The following is an 8,664-nucleotide window of genomic DNA, read 5'->3' on the forward strand; positions in this document are numbered from 1 at the left end:
GGGGCTTGGGAGGCAGGAGGGGAAGCCCTGTGGTTCTGGCCTGGTGTCCTTCAAGGCTAGACTTGTGGTCCTTCAACCTTCCCAAGGTTTTGGGTTTATTGATGAATCCAGCAGTTGTTTCACAAGAGTCCATTTCACCTCAAATAAAATCCCATAACCTTTGCGTCAGTGCCCTGCCCCAGTGCCCTCAGCCCATCCCCACCCTCATCTGCTGCTTTGTTGGGCAGTTCCTATGGGTGACCATGGCTTCCTATCCCCAGCACCCATGTCTTTCTGAGAGTCTCTCTAGCCCCAGGAACACAAGGGCAGGCGGTACTGCATTTGCCCAGGCATCACACCTCTGGGGAACAGCACTAGGTGGAGAAATGCCCCAGTTTCCTTAGCCGTTGGTGGGACAATTCTGAGGTAAATCCTACACAGTGTCTCCCAGCCCTGGCAAGACTGAGCCCCAGTCGCAGTAACCTGTATGCCAACACACTCTTTATTGGCTCTTCTCCTTTCCCTGTCTCGTTTCCCATCCCCACTTCATGCTTCCTAGGATCACCTGCCAAGTAGATTATGTTTACCCCAAATCCTCCTCTCAAGAACTGCTTTTGAGAGAACCCGAACTAAGACACACAGTGAGGTCGGGAAGGTGGCCACTGACAGGAGAGAAAATACAGCAGAGCGTGAAAGACAAATTTTCACAGGCTTGAAACATGGTAACAAACTCTTAAAAACAGTGATGGATATTTCCTTTGGTTATGTTTCTGAAGAAAAAGAGACTTGTGAAAAGAAAATGATAATAGCTTTCAGTCTTCCAGCATGCAACAGGCAATGGTTGTAAGCAGATTTAAAAAGAAAGAACCCTTTGTGAGAGGCGTTTAGCACAGATGAAGACAAGCTCCGGAAAAAAAAAAAAAAACAGGAATCAAAAAGGGCTGTGAAGGAAGGAGAGGGGATCAGGCCAAATCCATTGTAGCCCAAGAACTATGGGGAGAGGGAAGCTCCTGGTTGTAGAAATGAATTTATTGCCAGAGCAGCTTTATTTTAAAAAAAAAAAAGAAAGAAAAAGAAAGCTAATAACAATAACCACACCGATGAAAACCCAGCTAACACTGACTTGTTTCACTATATGTCAGGGAGCAAAATGGGGCTTTGCAGAGGCGATCTTTCTGCCACAGCATTCCTGCAATCAGTCCTGTCATTGTTACCCTTACTGTACAGTGAGACACAGAGTCGGAGTCAAATGACTCTGCCTGGTTACACAGCTAAAAGGGACAGATGGAAAGACACAGCACAATTTATCTATTTATCTGTCTCTCTGACCACTTACCTACCCATCCATCATCTAAATGCGTGTATCTATCTCTATAAATACATATATTTTATTCATACAATGAGATCTGGTAGGCTTCAATTGCAGAACAGCTTGAGAGAAGAGATAATTAATTATAAGAAGTCCAGGAAAAGAAACTGATCTCAGAAGCAAGGCTTGAGCTCTGTTATGCCAGGCAAATGGGCAACACTGTCAGTGGGCAGGGAGAGCTCTTAATCTTCAGATCATATCTACTGGCAGGTCCACCTTCCTCCCATCCCCTAATGTTAGGGAATCTTTGCTTTATAAAACACTACTGAGGGGTGCCTGGTGGCTTAGTCTGTTGAATGTCCGACTCTTGATTTGCAAATGTGCCTAGAAACAGTGGTCTGGATCTCAGGGTTATAAGTCCAAGCCCCACAATGGGCTCCATGCTCAGTGTGGAGCCCACTTAAACAAACAAACAAACAAATAATTAAAAAAAAAAAACAAAACCAAAAAACCCCACTGCTGATAGCAGAGATGGTCAATGCATTACACTATCTTGGCCAAAGAGCAGCCCATACTATCTGAGATATTTGTCTTTCTAACTTAGCATCTTTAAGGAGGAGGATGATGAGAGAGAAGAAGAAGAAATTTACCCCCAGGACCATGAAATAGGTTGTACAGGTTAAATACTGCACAGTCCCATGGGAATGCTACTCACATTAGAGTCTCTCTAAATAAAGCCCCTGGAATGGGGCAGTGTACAACCTGTGTAACTGCACATGATGTCCCCACCTGCCCCCACCAATGAGATCAGCCATATGAACTATATGACCAATGGCACAGTTGGAACCTTCTCATTTTTTCACTGTTTATAGGCACATTTGCAGACAAAATGTGGAGATTATAATCAGACACAAGCTCTGAAAAGAAGAAATGAAATACTGACATAAAGGAAAAATAAAGGACAATAGCTGCCTCTGAGTTTATCTTACCTTGAAGGTTCACGGCCTCCTGTCACCTTTCTTGGAAGTGCCCCCCTCTTTGTTGCTGGGGTTTTACAGCCAATTGGGGAACTAGCTGATTAACCCTGGACAGAAATAGAAACTCCACAAGAAGTGAAACCAAGTTCCATCCAGGAATGAAACCATAACCAATCACATGAGACGCCCATGTCATCACCTGGCCCACGGACAAGGGAGCAAATACATTAATGATCTGGTCCAGCTGCTGGACCACTGCGTTCATCCCTGTAAGTGAGGGGAATGGAACATTGCAGCTCAGTGGCTGAGTCCTTCCTCCTGGTGAATTTAACAGGGTGCATTTGCTAGCCGTGTATGGGGTGAACTGCGGTGGAAACAGAAAAGTTCCCTTTCAGGCTAACTATGGATTCATCACAGGATTTTCAACTTGAAGAAAGCCTTCAAGATCAGTTCTATTGAACTTGAATAATTAACAGAGGAGTAAACTGAGGACAAGGTCACTTGGAGCTAATTATTCTAACTTCGGTCTCCTGTCTTCTCTTTTCTGTCACATCCTGCTATCTTAACAACAACAATGATATTAACTAGTCATTATGTTATTATGACTAACATGTCGATGAGGGGGAGGAAGAAGAAGGACAGAACTAGTAGCAAACTTCCTAGTGCCAGGCACCTAGTTCTAAGCCTTTTCCACACACCCGGCTCACTGACCCTCACAACAACTCTAAGAGACTGGCAATAGCTCCCTTTAACAAATTAAGAAGTAGAGGCACGAAGAGGTGAACTTTTTTTGCTCAGGGTCACAGGGAAGGTAAGTGGGGGAGTTGAGATTCAAATCCAAGCAGGCTGACTCCAAAGCTTACTCTCCTAACTATTCCACCATTGCTGAAGAACATACTTGCAGGCTCACTTAAAAAATCATAGTGAACCTCGAAACAGGATCTGTGTTTTATTTTAGATTTCTTTAAAAGCAATTAAGAGAGGCTAGGAAGATTTTCTTTTACCCAGAGACAGAGGACACTTTCAACACCATGTCACCCAGCTTTTACCCGCCTAGCTGTTTTATTTTGGGTGGTGTTATTTAAGCCACAGTACCATCCAAATAAGTGTAGTTTAAGAGAAGACATGATTATAAGGGACTTCTACTCTTTGTAAGGAGTATATTTTAATAGACTTCTCCATGATAGCTTCCTTTATCTTGGCTACCAACTCACGAACATTTTCTAGCAGAGAGTACCAATTCCACAAATATAGGGTTGGGCAAGATCTCCAGTTTTTAAGCTGGCAATTTGAATATATCACAATGTGAATGATCCAAGTTTTATAAATGGAAGAAAAAACAAAGATGCCAGATTCTCCCATTTAGCTCCATTGTTGGAAAAAATTCTACCTCTCACTATCAGTGATAAGTGATAATCAACAGTCACATTCCCTGACGCATTTTTTGCAGGGGACATAGAAGCTTATCACTGGCCAGAATGAAGAAATCTTTTAATCCACTTATGTTGCAGGTCTAAAATTGCCATGGGACTTCTCTGCCATATTTTGAGGGGCTTCTCTCCTGAAAGTACAGTTTATGTTATCTCTTTGATAATAACAATGGCATCCATTTCTTCCTGCCTGCAGATGTAGGTCCAAGTGCTTTACAAATCCTGTATCTCACAGAATTCTCCAAACTGAGCAGGCATGGGGTGTGGGTGTGAGGTCTGTTTCTCCAGTTCTACAGATGAGGAAAGTAGAGTCTGGGGAAGTTATGTAAATTGCAGCTGGTAAGAGCCATGGTTCGTTTTAACGGGATTCAAATCCAGGTCTGTTTGACTCCAGATGCCTCTCTCTTAAAGGCGACTTTACTGCCCCTCTCAGAGCCCTGATTGACTCATCAATTGTGTTCACCGAGCCAGGCCTACCTCTCGACTGATTAGAAGACCATGACCCAGATCACCAGCCAGCTGGCCTCTGTTGTCATGTGTGAGGCTCACGATCCAGTCCTTCTGAATGGTGATGCCCAGTGTGGTGCTGGCCAGGTTCGCCAAGGCTGCCAGGAGTATCACAGCCGAGTAGCAGGCCACCTACAGCAGGGTGGGAAAGGGAGTGTGGAATCCAAAAACGAACTTTCTCAGCCCATTGTGGTACATACCACAGTTTTTTCTCTGGCAGCTCAAGGAACATCTACAATGAACACAAAGACCTTTGAGAACAAGAGTTTCGATGTAGGTTTGAAGCACAATGTGACTGTGTTGATTCTACCCATTTTCTTCTTGCCCCATCAGCGCCAGATCTGATGCTAATTTGTACCTTGTAGCCACAGACTCTGCTGTTCTACTGCCTTCGTGTCGGTGGGATTTAGGCTCTGATTCACAAACTAGGGGTGAGGAGAACACTGACTAAAGATGAGCAAGATCCCAAACCGGTGAGCGGGGCCATGTGGAGATGACTCACTGAGAGGCATTCGAGGCTGGTCTCTGCCACTCACTCTTAGGGCACAGGAGGGAGCTGAACCAGCTGCGCCAGACCTGCGCCATCTCCCTTCTGGGACAAGATGCAGGCTGTGACCAAGGCATTCTGAGTGAAGAGCAAAGCATGAGCCGTTGCGAATGGAAACAATGTTTCCTCTTGGCTTTAAGACACAGGTCATGGCTACACTATCATTTAATGCAGAGTAATTACATGTGACCAAATCGCAGGGCCAACCAGGGTTATGGCTTTCAACAGCAATCAAGGGCTTGAGGAGGAGGCGAAGAGCAGGCTCATATGAGCACTAAAGGCAAAGCCTTCGCAACCAAAAGAAAAAAACAACTGAGCTTTACAAGGAAATGAAAACATACTTGAGAGGAGAATTATAAGAAAGGCAGGATACTAGACAAATCAGAGAACTTAAAGGTTTCCTACTGATACATCCCACTCTTCTGGATGTACTCTGTGACTGAAGTGATCAATATGGCCAAACGACTGGGGCACCTGGGTGGCTCAGTCAGTTTAACATCTGCCTTTGGCTCGGGTCATGATCCCAGGGTCCTGGGATCGAGTCCCACACCGGGCTCCCTGCTCAGCTGGTAGTCTGCTTCCCCCTCTGCTACCTGTGCACCCCCCACTCGTGTGTACTCTCTCTCTTAAATAAATAAATAAGATCTTTTTTTAAAAAAAAATATGGTCAAAGAACCAACTTTACGTAAGTTAGCTTTTCCAATGACATGGCTTCAAAGAATGTCTTTCCAAGCCTCCTAGGTGGAATGAAATGTTGATGAGCAATCAAAATAGGAAAAACTTTAAAAATCCTACATTCTTACTTGGCATAAGAGGGTTAAAAAGATATTAGAGCCAAAAGCTAAAAATACGTCTACACTTGAATGACTAAGTCTCCAGGTATTAGTTCTGAATTTAGACAGATTACTTGGTACAAAAGATATCTTTTACACATAGAAACTGTCTTTAATAAAAAAAAAATAACACAAGTATATCATACATAGGTTATATCAGAGAATTAAAAAGAAAGCATGTTTTTAAGACTTTAATATTAAAAATCTGTGATGGGAAGAATCTAAAAACTACAATAAAATGTTTTAAACATAATACCGAAGAATGTATAAAGCTACACACACTTTTTCTAGTTGCTAAAAGTTATGCTGTCTTTCTATTAAGTTCATATCTGTATTTTATTTCACAAAATAAACCCAAAAAAGTCTAGTGAGATCATAAGTTACCTCATAATTGTGTGTCAGAGTTAAGAGTATTACCTTTGTTTCTTGGTTTCCTGATGATCCGATCACCAATTAAGACCCCAAGCATTAACACAGAGCCAGCCACCACTAAGTCAAACATTACTGTTAGGAGAAGATCGTGTTCATATAATTCTTTCAGGAATGCAGAAATGGCAAAGTGTCACCTTCCATCTCCCTACAAGGCAATGAAGCAAAGCATGTTTTAATTATTGACCTAAAAGATGGAACAAACTTAAAATCCAGAAAGATACCTTTCTCCCAAAGGACATGTCGTATGCAAGACGTAGAATCAGAAAGTCAAAATTATACATTTATGCAGCACAGCTGTGACATTTTAAAAATGCAATGTAGTTCTACTTTAGAAAGCTGGACAGAATATATTTTAAAATCTTGAAAGCTTCAAAGAGCCAAGAATCCCATGAGAAGACATCAGATAAATGCTTTTGAGAACATGAAAGCCCCAAGAAGCAAGCCCAGGTCACCCTGAGACATCTGCTGACTCTGTCAGCTCTGCAGTTTGGGTCATATCAAAAAGTCAGATGATAGAAGTCCATGCCCACCAAAGGTGAGACATAGACAAAACAGTTCCTGCTTTAAGCTGAGATCCCATATAACTCTACCCTAAGGGTGAGACAGGGTAAACCACAAGTAAGCCAATCCTCGCCTGGACCTGGAGTCCAGCCTTACCTCATCTGGATGGTCCAGGACATCACAAGCCTGGATCTTGCATTAAACTGGTCCCAAATGGCTAGTGCCCACTATGTATCTGGTAAAAGCCACTTTCCTCTCTAAAGAAAGACACTATCATCTTAGGCTTCAAAATATTCCTACACTAATTTTTAAATACAATGCCCAGAGCATGATCAAATGTAACAAGTCATACAAGGAAATGAAACAGCATGAGCAAGATCTACCATAAATAACAGACAATAGAAACAGACCTACTGAGACTTCAGACATTTAAATTATCAGACATGGGCTATAAAATAATAGTGATTATTATATTTAAAGAAATTAATGCCAGGCCTGATAATCTGAGCAGGGGATTGGAATCTATAAAAAGTGACAGAGCCAGTTTGAAAAGAACTACATAGAAATTCTAGGGCAGACAGGGGAAGAGAATCCTCACCTACAGAGGGGGGAACATCAGAATAACGTCAGACCTGTTTACAGAGACCTGGCAAGCCAGAAAAAGCTGGCAAGACATATTCAGAGCTCTAAATGAGAAGAATATGCAGCCAAGATCTTTTATCCAGCAAGGCTGTCATTCAGAATTGATGGAGAGACAAGGACCTTCCAAGACCGGCAGAAACTGAAAGAATATTTGACCACCAAGCCAGCCCTACAAGAAATATTAAGGGGGATTCTATAAAAGTAAAAAGACCCCAAGAGTGATACAGAACAGAAATTTACAATCTATAGAAACAAAGACTTCACAGACAACATGACATCATAAATCATATCTCTCAATAATTACTCTTCAATGTGAATGGCCTAAATGCTCCCATAAAATGCCACAGGGTTGCAGACTGGATAAAAAGACATGACCCATCCATATGCTGTCTACAAGAGACTCATTTTGGATCTAAAGATACATCCAGACTGAAAGTGAAGGGATGAAGAACCATTTTTCATGCCAATGGACCTCAAAAGAAAGCTGGGGTAACAATTCTCATATCAGACAGATCAGATTTTAAACTAAAGACTGTTGTTAGAGATATAGAAGGACACTATATTATTCTTAAAGGATGTATCCAACAAGTGGATATAACAATTATAAATATCTATGCCCCCAACAGGGGAGCAGATAGATACACAAACCAACTCTTAACCAGAATAAAGAGACATATAGATAAAAATACGTTAAGAGTAGGGGACCTCAACACTCCACTATCAGCAATAGACAGATCACCTAAGCAGAAAATCAACAAAGAAACAAGAGCTTTGAATGATATACTGGACCAGATGGACCTCATAGATATATACAGGACACTATACCCCAGAACAAAGGAATACTCATTCTTTTCAAATGCACATGGAACTTTCTCCAGAATAGACCATATACTGGGTCACAAAACAGGNGACACTATACCCCAGAACAAAGGAATACTCATTCTTTTCGAATGCACATGGAACTTTCTCCAGATTAGACCATATACTGGGTTATAAAACAGGTCTCAACTGATACCAAGACTGAGATTATTCCTGCATATACTCAGACCACAATGCTTTGAAACTGGAACTCATCACAAGGAAAAATTTGGAAGAAACTCAAACATTTGGAAACTAAGAACCATCCTGCTTAAGAATGATTGGGTANCAACTGATACCAAAGACTGAGATTATTCCCTGCATATACTCAGACCACAATGCTTTGAAACTGGAACTCAGCACAAGGAAAAATTTGGAAGAAACTCAAACATTTGGAAACTAAGAACCATCCTGCTTAAGAATGATTGGGTAAACCAGGGAATTAAAGATGAGCTTAAGCAATTTATGGAGACCAATGAGAATGAAGACACAATCGTCCAAAACCTATGGGACACTGCAAAGGCAGTCCTAAGGGGAAAATACATAGCCATCTAAGCCTCACTCAAAAGAAAAGAAAAATCTAAAATGCAGTTTTTATATTCTCACCTCAAGAAGCTGGAGCTGGAACAGAAGAACAGGCCTAACCCAT

General features: G+C 41.8%; 1 long non-coding RNA gene across 1 annotated transcript in view; it reads right to left on the reverse strand.

Annotated features, from left to right (window-relative positions):
* Nucleotides 1-6: 6 nt before the first annotated feature.
* Nucleotides 7-8,664, reverse strand: part of LOC117803989 — a 22,061-nt gene continuing 13,403 nt past the window's right edge. The window contains exons 3-4 of the long non-coding RNA XR_004628130.1: nucleotides 6,000-6,159; nucleotides 7-4,434 (exon numbers count right to left, since the gene is read on the reverse strand). This is a non-coding gene — a long non-coding RNA (uncharacterized LOC117803989). The remainder of the gene's footprint in view (nucleotides 4,435-5,999; nucleotides 6,160-8,664) is intronic.

The sequence above is a fragment of the Ailuropoda melanoleuca genome, chromosome 1 (assembly GCF_002007445.2).
Source record: "Ailuropoda melanoleuca isolate Jingjing chromosome 1, ASM200744v2, whole genome shotgun sequence".
NCBI classification, from domain to species: domain Eukaryota; kingdom Metazoa; phylum Chordata; class Mammalia; order Carnivora; family Ursidae; genus Ailuropoda; species Ailuropoda melanoleuca.